This window comes from Coloeus monedula (assembly GCF_965178545.1).
Source record: "Coloeus monedula genome assembly, chromosome: W".
In the NCBI taxonomy this organism is placed as follows: Eukaryota; Metazoa; Chordata; class Aves; order Passeriformes; family Corvidae; genus Coloeus; species Coloeus monedula.
This window is the reverse complement of record NC_138821.1, coordinates 170,833-183,391: the sequence shown is the minus strand read 5'-3', so window position 1 is coordinate 183,391 and position 12,559 is coordinate 170,833. Positions and strand designations below refer to the sequence as shown.

At 49.5% G+C, this 12,559-nt stretch overlaps 1 protein-coding gene across 9 annotated transcripts in view; it reads left to right on the top strand.

The window, feature by feature from the left end:
• The first annotated feature begins 10,737 nt into the window (after positions 1-10,737).
• Positions 10,738-12,559, top strand: part of LOC309584609 (zinc finger protein 532) — a 34,246-nt gene continuing 32,424 nt past the window's right edge. For all 9 annotated transcript variants that reach the window (XR_014227245.1, XM_082300722.1, XM_082300719.1 and 6 more), the window contains exons 1-2: positions 10,738-11,074; positions 11,553-11,693. The gene's annotated coding sequence lies outside the window, so the exon portion shown is untranslated. The remainder of the gene's footprint in view (positions 11,075-11,552; positions 11,694-12,559) is intronic.

Here is a 12,559-nt window from a genome sequence, read left to right as displayed (position 1 = left end):
TGAATCATTTCACAAATGTTAAATTAGTCAGCAATTAGGTGCTGCTAAATCCTTCAGGTGTAAACCCCTGTCCAAGTCTGAACCCTGTGACTCAGCAGCAGGGCCTCCCTTAGCCTTTGGCATCCATGGTGCCCGTGTAAATCGTTCTACATTGATTCTAGACAGAATTTCCTCTGTGTGCATCATCCATGTAGCAGTTACCACAGTGAACCCTGCCATTGAACCTCATTACCCTTTTGCACATTTACATTAAACCTGCTTTTGCTAATACCTTTAACAGAGGTTCTTTAAGTGACCTAAACCACTCAGACTTGTCCAAATCATCTGACAAAAGTCTGCCTGTGGCAGTAGTGTGTGTGGTGGAAAACTTTTATCTGTCCGAGCCCTCTTTAAAAAGAGAATAGTGATGGAAAGGCATTTTCTCACTGCAGCAATGTCTTTAGGAACTGCTCTAACTGTTTTAATCATTAGTGTTCAGAATTAAATACTCTGGTTCTTCAGGGCAAGCTGCAAGCAGCACCCATTTCCTTTGGCCCAGGTCCAGGAAAGCACTTTAAAAGTTCAACAGGCATAAATTAATTTAACATTTCAATCTCAGTGAAATTGGTGGGATTAAAAGACATGCGTAAACCTAGGAAGTTGTTAAAGCTCTCTTTGGCTTGTGGTGTCCTTTCTGAATTGAAGCCTCAGGGTTTGGTTTTTTCCTGCAGTGCAATTATTTGGAGATAATTATTTTTTGCCAAAGTATCTGGTACACCAAATTAGTTTGCCCTCTTCTTTAGCATTGCTGTATGGTTTTGTATAACTCAAGTGTTTGTCACCTGGGTTTGGACGTTCAGTAGGTTTAGAAGAAAGGTTTAAGGTAATCCTTAAATAAACTCAGGCTTCTCTGGCAAAAGAAGGGTTCATATGCTTCAGAAAGGCCAAGACAATTCTTGCATTGTCCCTCCCCACACTGCAGTAAGGTGGGAGTGCATTTACCTTCTGTACCTCCATAGAGCTCTGCAGGCTGACTCCTCTTGTTTATCCTGAGAGTTCTGAAACTGACTCTGGCTCCAGAAGACCCATCTGCACCATGGAATTCTTCAGTAGGAGATACCAGGGCTAGTCTTGCTGTCTCTCTAGTTACTGCCTTGGTTCATGCATCAACTACTTTTCCTCCTTCTCTCAGCTAATTAGTAACTTTGGCAGCTCTCACATGCAGTAAGCTCCTGGGCTACGTTCACCTTGAGATAAATTCCTCACTGCTGTAATGCGGATATGTTTCAGTATTACTTCTTCCTTGTATAGAATTTTAATTCAGGCACAGTAAGATCTGCACACTTTTTAGAGTGCAGCATTTTGAGCTCCAGGGTTTTTGCTGGGAATTGGAGATAGGTTTAAAGTATCAGGCGGAGGAGGACAGGTTGGGAATTTCAGGGAGTTTGGTTTGTTGGGGTTTTTTTAAAGATTGATCCTTTAGCAATAGTCTAGGAATGCAGTGAGGACACCTCCATGTTGTGTCAATTAGGCAGTTACTAATTTCTAAGGTATTGCTGCAGCAATTTAGTCATACCACGCTTATTTTAAGAGCTAATGAGAAGAAATGCTGTCTCCCATCCTTGTTGTTGGCACTCAGTGAGCAGGAGCCCCGGATCCCTGTGGGGGTGTGTTACCACAGCGACCAGCCTCTGCATCTGCAGCGGATGTGGGAGGAAGCGGGCAGGCCTTCCCCATCTGCCCTTCAGACAGAATCTGCTGGCACCCTGCTTTCAGCTTTCAAAGTCACTTGCAATTAGGATGAAAAGTCTTCAACCTGTTACGCAAATTACTTCACTACACATAAGATCAAGCAGCTCTCAGACGCTTCCTGGGCTCTCTGATGACTTAACATGGTGGTTATGATTTATTTCATCTCTCTAAACATGAGCCAGCTCTGCTTCCTGACATCCTGTATGAAGAGGGATGTTGACTGTGCATGGCAGGACAGCACAAGTCACAGAATCACCAACTATGCTGAGCTGGAAGGGACCCACAAGGATCATGGAGTCCAACTCCTTGCCCTGCACAAGGCCATCCCCAAGAGTCACACCCTGTGAGAGCGTTGTCCAAACACTCCTGGAGCTCTGGCAGCCTTGGGGCTGTGACCATTCTCTGAGAAGCCTGTTCAGTGTCCTACCACCCTCTGGGGGAAGAACCCTTTTCTAATATCTAACCTAAACCTCCCCTGCCACAACTTCAGGCCATTCCCTCAGGTCCTCTCAGTGGTCACCACAGAGAAAAGATCAATGCCTACAGAGGTAGGGCATTGATCTGTGATTCTGTGGGTTATCATCAGGCAGCATGTTAGAAACTGCTTGGATTATTCCCCTCTGAATGGGCTGTTTGCCAGAGCTGTAGGTGTTTAAAGCAGTCCCAGGAGTCTTCTCTGTTCACATCCTGTCTTCTTTGTGCCTGTCAGCTCTTTTCCTCTCTCCTTCTACTGAATGCCAGTAGTATGCATGAGACCTGCCTTGCAGGACCAGGATTGGTCCAGACATTTTTCAGGACTGCTTTGAGATGTTCGCAACAAACTAAATCCATTTTTTTTTTGGTCTGTAAGAAGCCTAACAGTCTTTTAAGAAGGTATGGAGTCGCTATAAAATACTGGTTTGCTGATTCTCAAAGCTTTGTAGGCTTTGTTTCACACCTGCCTTAGGGATATGCAGAAAACTGCTGCAGATTCTGGTTCAGTGTTGCAGCTGCAAGACAACACGATTTTGAAACACCCATTGGATTACCAGCTCTTATTTTAGTGGAAATAGTGGGGAATCAGAAAATAGCTGTGCTTCATGACAAGCCATTTACCCATGCTGGCAGGTAGAGAACTGCAGCTGTTTGCACCTCACTCCATCCAGCACATAAATCAGAGGTGGGACTCATTACCACTGCAGAGCCTCCTTGCTAGTTTCTCTCTTGCTGTCTGCACTGGAATAATCCAGGTTTTAACATGGGTACAACATGCCTTCCTGTGGTGAGATATGCAGGAGCAAGCCGCTTGCCAGCTGGAGTGAGTTTTACTTGGAATGAGGTGTTTTACCCTCCACTCTGGTGTTGCCTTGCCATCAGCATCTTTTTTCCTTTTCTAATCTGCTGAGGAGAGCCACGTGCCCAGTGGGCCCTTACGACCTTGCATGTGCTGGGATACCTTTACACCTCCCATCATCCTGTTCTATAAAACAATCCATGGGAACTCCTCGTCTCTGCTGCTGGCAATCCAATAATCCCTCCTTTTCTTTATAAACTCTGATAAACAAAAACCTTTTCTTGTTATTGTTTTGTAGAGACTGTAAGTTTCCACAAATGGAAAAGCTCTGTCTGATGTCACGCAATAACTCTTAACAGAATATGACAGCAAAGAAGGATTAAACCCAGGTTTGTTACGTAAAGGTTTCCAAGAGAAATAGCTGCCCTTTCTCAACTAATTTTGTTTACAGTTATTTTCCTTTTAGACTTACTAGTTACAGTATTTTCTTATTGCTATAGTCTTGATGCTAGTCAATAGTTACAATACAGTTAATATATAATATATAGTTAATAATAGGGCTGTCTTGAGAATGGTATTAGTAATGTTTTTCCTTATACAAGTGATCCTGAGTCATTGATGACAGCAGCTTCTCAAACTGGCAGATGGTGGCTCTGTAAGAAAACATGTTTTCTTGCCTTGCCCATCAGTTCATTCCCAGACTGAGCAAAGAGAACTCGGTAGTAGCATCTGTTGATGGGATAGTTCCTGTTAAACTCCATCTGCCTGCCAGCCCTAGGATGTTCAAACTGTGGTGTATATATAAGGTACAAAAGGTATAATTAGAATTCTGATGCATTGCAAACTAGAGTGGGTTTAATTATGTAAGACAGACATTTGTGGACGGCTCTAAGAAGTAGTCAAAAATCTCATAAGTAGAGAGATGATGCTCAGCAGTTGCCTTTTAAGCCTGCATTACTGTTTGCACCCATGCAGTGCAAGATGGAGATTTTTGGCTGATCTGAAGCCAAGCCAGTTCTTGCATGGTGGCTGCATGGGAGCCTAACTTCTGAGGCAGAAGTTTCAGAGGTGAAGGGACAAAAAGAAAAGATCCCTGGGGCTGGAAGGGAGGATGAGCCTCCCCCAGACAATGTGAGCCTATAATTTGGCCAAGCAGGTGCAGGCAGGCCCCAGCACTGTCACTAGTAACAGCAGCGGGTGCCTTGCCACTGGCTCACGGTGGCCACTGCATTGCATTGGAAATCCACGCTCAATTTTTGGGGTAACAGGGCGGAGCAGCTGGGGGAACGTGTGCCCCCACACCTTGTGCCCCACAGGGAGCCGTGCTCTGTCACCGGGGAACCCTTCCAGGCAGGTAACTCTGCTGTACCTGTTCTTTCACATGAAACAAGCCAAGAGCCTGCCCACCTGCCCTTTTGTACTGCAGAGGGCAAAGCCATCCGAGACCGCTAATGCGGCTGATGGAACTAAGCATGGGCTGCTGCTGAACAGTGAAACCCTCAGGGCTGGGGCTGGATGCTGCCTTGGTGCCTCTCCCCTCCTCTGTACCCAGGAGATCATCCTGGTCTCCTGCCTCCCTTTGTGAATGGGACAGGGTTGTCCCTAGTGCTGGCACATCCGAGGAGCAGTGTGGCATGCCACAGGGTGGTGTGGTATGCCAGCACAAGTCTTTTCCTGACTCAGGTGTACTCTACAATATTTTTGGTGGTGTAGGTTGTTGGGTACTTTTAACACTTGTGTGGGGTAGCAGAGCACTCAGCAGGTGGGGACGCAGCAGCTTGCCTCCCTCTCGCCGTGCTAACACAGGCAAAGTCACCCTTGGAGCGTGGGTAATGCCAAAGCCCAGTAAGGATCTAGTGAACTGGCAAGGACAGGACATATACCTTGGGCTAGGGGACTGCCTGCAGTAGACCTTGGGGGTCAGGTTGGCAGGAGAGAGAAGCTGCCAACAAGCTGTTGTTTGATCTGCAGCCAATAGCCAGCTGTTATTAAATTCTGTCTTGTGGGAGAATCAGTGCAGAGGCAGCAGTATTTGCAATTTGAAAGAAATTAAAATGGTGAAAACAACCCCAGTCTGTCCTAGGGACAAAAAACCAGGACACACCAGCCCCAGCTGGGGGCATCTCTTGCTGATCACTGTGTGTTCAGGGATTTGTTCAGTAGACTTTTATGGCAGCAGACAGGAAAGTTTGCAACACGGGAAGTAGTGTTGTTACACAAACTAAATGGAATTTGTATAATCCTGACTCATCTTCAGTAGGTGGGGATGAATCAGATGTCCTTTCTCCAGCAGGGGATGCCAAGGACCAGCAAGGAAGGTATGAGTGCTTGAAAGACTCCCTGGCCATGCTGGCCACAAACCAGCAAGGCGCCTTGATTTTAACTGCTTCCATTGTAGGAAGATCATCACAGGCAGCTTGGAATCAGCAACCACAGCCAGGCTGAGCTGCTGCTGCCACCCTCATCTGTGAGGACAGTGTTTCCTGAAGGAAACAGAGGAAAAGTGGCAGAAAAATCACTCTTGGATTCCTCCTTCTTTTATTACGTGCTTATTCCATTTTCCAGGGTAGGCTCTGGAAAGGTAGAAATGCAAGCACACCTGCTGCTGGTCCTGAGTGCCCGTTCCTGACTAGAGGCAGCACCCCTTGTGTCACACGGCATCACCCCCAGCGCTCCTCTCCCCAGCTGTCCAGGTGCCAGCCCCAAGTGACCAGCAGGAACCCTGCCAAGCTGTGTGATTTGGGATGGATTTCTCAAGCTCATTGACACCCAGAACTATGCAGTGTCTCTCACTTCCTAAGACCCTCCCAAAGCAAGGGTGCACCTGTGCCTGTTGTGTCTGTTCTCCACCCACTTGGGTTCTGGAATACAGTGTCTCCTCTCACTTCTTGGTCTCCTCTTCTGAGAAAGAAGTGCCTGGAGCACACAGATGGTGTCTGCCCCTGCTCACGCCCATAAGTCATGGCAGCACATGCCATGACTTATGTTAGTTGTCACACCTTGCAAGACCACGTATACGTAAACTGCTGGCAGTTTCTGTCCTTTACTTCACTGCTTGAAGTGATGTATTGAGTAGTTTGGAAGGATATATGCTCAGCTACACCAAGATTTTCGGAGAAAATTGTATTAGATAACACCTAGAACAAAATGTAAGTTTTGCAGCAACACTTGCTCTGCTTGTGTGGTTTGCAGGATCACTGCATGGGTATTACTCATCTCCCACCCTGTGTTCAGGTTCAGCGCTCTCCTTTTGCTGGCTAAATGCAGGGAACACACAGCACAGGAGCTGTTGATGGCACCATCTGCAAAAGCCTAATGGCTCATTCATTAAGCAGTGGGAACCGGCACCGCCACAGTCTAATCAGATACTGTATGATGAATAATTCAGAAATAATCCTCGTATACTTGAATAAATATCAGGAGGAGGAAGGAGAAAGCCCCATACATATGGCACGTTAAGGGAACAAAACAGGCATTCTTCAGTGTGCCAGGCTGCTGAGCTCTGTGGTACTGATGTTAATCATGCAGGTGGCTAATTCCTAATGAGGAACTGACTGAGGGGTTCTGGCCCAGCACTCAGAAGGTGTTCATAAGTGGAAAAGAGCACAGTGCTCACGGAAAATTCAAAAATCCATCAGCCTTGCATTCTGCAATATGCCTGTGGTTGTGTTGTATTAGCAGCTGGGGACTGAGTTTGGGAAAAACTGAGTTGGCTGGGAAAATGCAGGTCCAGGTCTGGCCTGGGGCTGTGGTCCTTGTGCTGCTGGGCAGATGGCTGTGATCAGGTGTGCGCTGTCCCTCAGCAGCTCCTGCCTGCACACCCTGAGCTGCTGACCTGGTTAAAATACTGGTGTGGTGCACTCATAGCGCTGAGTGACCGGTGCTCAGGGGAGCCTCAGGGTGGTAGATGCTCTATAAACGGTGTATATAGACATAAAGTGTCAGGGTACATATTTTTTCACCAGAGCCTGTAGTGACAGGAGAAGGGATGACAGTTTTAAACTGACAGAGGGCAGGATTAGATAGGAAATAAGGAAGAAATTCTTCCCTGTGAGGAGAGTAAAGGCACTGGCACAGATTGCCCAGAGGAGATGTGGCTGCCCTGCCTCTGGGAGTATTCAATTTCTCCAAAAATGGTACTCCTGTGCATTAGAAATGCCTTTCCAGCTTTTCACAATCAAGTCATACAAGTTTTTCGATTTCATTTTTCCTATTTCATATCCAGAAATGCTTGGGCTTGAAGGCATGCTTTTGCCAACAGATTTAACCCTGTGACAGTGCCTCCAGCTGTCTGCCATGAACACCAGTGTCACCACTTGGCAGCCTGAGGATGAGCCAGCAAGTGCTGCAGGCATATGGCCTGTGTACCAGGCCTGTAGCATGTGCAACACTGAGTCTCATATATGGGCAGATTTTGAGAAAAGCCCTTTTTTCCCACTGGAACGACACTTCATACTATAGTGCATATGTAGGTGAGTGCCTGAGGTGTGTGTACTCTGCTCTTGCCTGTTGAAAGGAGCCATGGCCTCTTCAGCATGGCACAGCACCGTGTTACCTCATACCTCTCAGTACATGTGGAAAAACTGAGGTATTGACTGTAACTCCTCACAGAGCAGTTTTAAGCCCATGATCCTCACTAACCAACTGATTTCTTTGGATAATGCTTAGTTTGCTCTGGTTTGTTAACAGCCAGAAAAAAAAATATAATTAAGCCCTGACAAATCCTCCTGGCTTTGTATTATATCTAAATCAGCATCTCTTTTACAAATGATTAAAAATGGGAGTCTCTTGTCATTCAAGACACTGCAGTATTTGGGCTTTTACAGCATTTAACATCCTGAGAGTCGTTAGGGTTTCTCACTCTTCATGCACCTTGGGCATTGCAAATGTTCACTCTGTAGTTAAAGATTCTCTCCTGCAGATGGATTACATGAATTGCCAATTTCTGTGAACACGTTCTTTAAATCTGGGGGAAACTGCCTGTTGTGGAGATGTTCCACAGCTCTGGGCAGTGTTTGTAGCTTTCTCCCTACCAAAGTCCTTCATCTTATCTCCTATGAGATCACCTTCTTTTAATAAATCTCATCTTTTTAAAAGAGATCCCGGAGGTTTTAGTCCAAAATGTAACAGGAGACATATTTTAATAACCAGAAAAGGAAAACTATTTTTTTTTCCCAATAAAATACCTGGAGATTAGTGATAGGAACATCTGAAAAGGGGAAGTTTAATTGCAAGCTGGTTTTTAAATATTGAATGTTTAAATATACGTGGTTAAAGGAAAGCACTACTGCATTCTAAATAGTGGTAAGAAGAAAAATATAAGTATTCTAAAACAAGAAATGCAAGCTTCTGCTCTGCTCTTGTTGATCATATGTTACAAGAAATTTCATGATGAAAAAAGCAATGGAATTAACAGACACTGTTAAGCACCTGCCAGAAGTTGTAAAGCTATTACTCTGAAAACAAATTTAGGATTGGAAATATGGAATCTGTATTTTACCCTTCTTGCTTAAGTTAAGCATGTTTTGCTAGCCAGAAAGGAAATGGTTTGTTATTGTCTTCCCCAAAAGTAGGAAGGACAAAAAAGGCAGTATTTATTCTGACATTAAAAAAAATTAAGTGTAAGTGTAAATTGACTTTAGTTTTTATTGTGTCAATCCACCAGCAAAATCCTCTTTGGCCCCAGCACATCTTTAATGCGCAGAAACTCTGTAGCTCTGTTTGATGCAGTTGATGCCTGTACAGAAGGCATGAGACGAACACACCACTGTTTAGAGTCCTGAATTTCACGAGCCTTAAAATCCTTATTAGTTAAATAATTAAAAAGTTATTATTGTGCACAAGTTCAGCATTCACTGCAGCATCAAAGTGTTCTGAATTGGCAGGACTCCTTGCTAACTGCTCAGAAAGAGCAGCAGGCTGCACTGGAGGCATTTCTTCAGGAAAAGAAAAGGATGGGCTCAAGATTTACCTGGTTCCCAGAGAAAGAAGTATGAGCTATGGGACTCTGCAGGTGTCAGCACAGGTGACCAGGAGATCCTGTCTCACACCTGGAGTCCAGCTGGAAGGATCCACTGGTGATGGTTTCATTGTCGGGACAGAGGTTGTCCACGCAAGGACACTGGGGTTGGGGACTTTGATCCTGGCTGCTGCAAAGCCAAGGGATAAAACAGGATAACCTAAACAAGGAGAACTGCTTCCACAACAGGTTCTAAGGATTATGTGGCACAGTGTCTGAGGGACTGAACAGGACCTCTGGTCTAAGACTTCAGAGTTAAGACATAAGGTCAATATGCCAAAAACTCCTCCCAATGCAGAAGTGACACTGCAGGGGACACCTGTTACTTTGTGTGCTTGAATTTAAAAAATACTGGAGAAGTGCTATCAGCCTGGCATGGCTTGTAAAATATACTTAAAATTCTCTTCATTTTATATTTTCTAAGTCAAATACGTAGGGTGACAGACTTTTTCTCCCATGGAGACGTCAAGGACACCTGTCTAGAAGGAAAACAAGTAGAGTTGTGTGAAAGGCAGCACGCACAAGGACCTTTGTGCCATGTGTAAACTGTGAAATCGATTAACATTTCAGATATTAATACCACAGTAGTAGTAGCAGCTGCCATCTTCTTTATGCTATTATGCAAGCTGACCACAGAAATGCAATGTAAGGAAAGAGAGTGTAATTTTCACTTCTTTAATCAAATTGGTTTACTGGTCAATTGGGAAGAAATAGGGTGTTGTAATTATCATGGACTAATTCTACAAGTCACTTGCAGCATGATCCCTAGGCTTGTGCAAAATGAACTGCATGGCCCTTCTTGAATAGTAAAACTAGTGCACAAATCCACTTTTATATAAATCCTTAAATCGATTTATTATATTCAAATTCTATAAACTTGTCAGACTCACTGATTGCCACAGCTGACAATCAGTAGAACCTGTGTTCTGCTGCTGTTTTAGTTAATTGGAATAAGTTAGAATTTTTACCCGGAGGCTGGATTGGAGCAGCCAGGGCATGGCCCGATGGATAATTTCCTGCCCGACCGACACCTGTGGGCACAGCTTCTGGGGCAGCTTCCCAGAAGGAGCTGTGCTTGTGCAGAAGGCCTTTGGGACTCTGCTGCCTCCCTAACAGGCATTAATACACCAGCCTAATTTTATCTAGAATATGTATAATACTGTGTGCTCATAGCATAAACTTGAGACGGATGTATAGAAAGCCATTAGTATGATTCAATAAAGCGATTCGCGTGCAAAACTTTACATTCTGAAAATGCTGCTGCACGGTGGTAAGAGAGAGAGGGAGGGATCTCGTCCTGCCGTTCCTAGCAATGGCGATGCCGCCAGGATGCTGCGCAGCCAACAAAGGCAGCTGGTCAGAGGAAGCGCACGGGCCGCAGGCGCTGTGCAGGCAGGCCCGAGAGTGCCCGGGTACCGGGGTGTGGAAAGAAAGACAGCATCGCTCCGGGACACGGTTCCCGGCCGCGCCCCGGGACCTGGGGGGGGGTGGGGGGGTGACCCCGGCCGGGCCCGGCGGCCGCAGCGCCGGCAGAGGGGCTGAACCGCCAGAGCTGGCAGCGTGTGGCTCCTCCCGTCCTTTGTTGGCCTGGAACCGGAGCAGCGGCCGCGAGCTCTCCCCCTGGCTGCCCTTCGAGGCCTGAGGCACTCGGGCAGGGGCAGCGCCCGGACGGTCCCGGGCAGCGTCTCCCACGGCACCCGGGAGGCGCCGGCCTCGGCGCTGCGGAGATCGGCCCCGGCAGCCGGCGTGGTTCTTCCCTCCGGCACCGGTCGGAAACCCCCCCGACCTGCCCGGGCTGCGGGAGACCGCGACCCGGCCCCGGCCCCGGCCCCGCGGCGCTCGGCGGCCCCGCAGCCTCCCCGCCCCCGGCACTCTCCAGGGAGCCGTTCCACACGGAATCACACGGGAGCGTCTCCCCATCTGTGCCGCCGAGCACCCCCACCCCCACCGCCCAGCCCCGCAGCCTCCTGCCATTATGTTCCTCCGTCGCGGGGCCGGGCCGCGCCGCGGGCCGTAGCCCTGCCCGAGCCCGCCGGCTCCGGCCGCAGCAGGTGTGTCGCATGGGGACCGGAGGTTGCATGCTATGGGGTCGCTTCCTCCCGGCCCGCCGGCGGCCGGAGCCTCGCGGACACCCGTGCAGAAACTGCTCGGGCCGCCGGCTCGGGGCCGGCCGGGCGGGGGCGGATCGTTCTCCCCGCCGCTGAAGGGGCCACGGCCTCCCCTCCCCGGCCGTCCCCAGGGCTCGCAAGGCCCGGTCGTACAGGGCCCACTCGGGCCGGGAGCGCGCAGACCCGCAGGGAGGTGCCCAGGGCCGCCGCAGCCCGGAGGAGGGAGCGGCCCCCCGGACCGAGGGGCCGAGGGAGGGCTGGCCGCGGTTGCGGCCGCAGCAGCCTGTGTGGGGAAGACGGGCCGAGGCAGCGGAAGAACATGGTGGTTCTCCCCAGAACGGGGTGGGGATGAGGGATGCGAAGAAGGTGTCTCCGCAGGGAGGGGTGCAGGGTTGTGCCCGAGACCTCTGTTCAGTTGCAGGTGCAGCCAGGGGCAGAGGGGCTTGCCGGGGTCGCCCACCCGCCCGGAGGGAGCCCTGCTGAGCAGCATCTCCCGCAGCCCCCGAGAGGAGGGGGTTTCAGCGCGTAGGCGGAGGTGGTTACTGGTGTTCCCAGAGCAAGGGTGAGTAGCCAAGAGGAGCGGGGTGGCTGCTGTCTCGGTCTGGGTGCCTTTCAGCCATGCAGGAGGAAGGCCCTGCGCGGCCGAGGTGAAGGGGAGCGGGCAGGAGCAGAGCGGCCACGGGTGCAGGTGGGTGCGGACCCCTAGAGCGGCGTGGGCACCGCAGGGGGCCGAGACCCTGGGCAGGCATCCCCTGAGAGGTGCAGGGCCGGGCAGGCGGTCGGTCCGCACAATCTCTGCGGGGTGGGAGCTGCGCAGAGCCTGACTGGGCCTCCCCGGCCGGCGGGTGCCAGCCGGGGGGGCTGCGCAGCCGTGGGGCTGCAGCTCGCTGCTTCTCAAGGCCTCTAGCATAGTCGAAGAGCAAAACGGAAAAAAAAAAAAAAAATCAAAAAATCAGTGCAGCAGCCAAGCCGGTGCTGCGAGGAGGGGGCAAAGGAACTATTTTGCAGGCATCTTGCTGCTGCGGAAATGGATTTCTTGAGGGGAGGGAGGCGCGTTTGTGGGTACTCTGTAGTGTAATGCTTCTCAGAGCACAGAAAATGCCACTCGGGCGGCCCCAGATGGAACGAGGAGTCGGGAGGGCGGATGGGAGAAGCCCTTGATCGGGCACCCCGTGGCCGTGGGCATGAGGGGGCAGATGTGACGTGTGTGAACAGCCACCCCTCATCTGTGGGAGCAGAGGGGGAGCAGCCCGGGTTAGCAGCCTGTCTCCCAGGGCTGTGGCCGAGCCTGCCTGGTGCTGCAAGAGAGATCCTATGAGGATTTTTATTGCGGTCTCTTTGTTAGCTACAGACAGGCACGCATACACAGCTCTCAGCCAGGTTGTGGGAGGTAAGTGGGGGAGGCGAGCAAGGGAGCGTTCGGGGGGC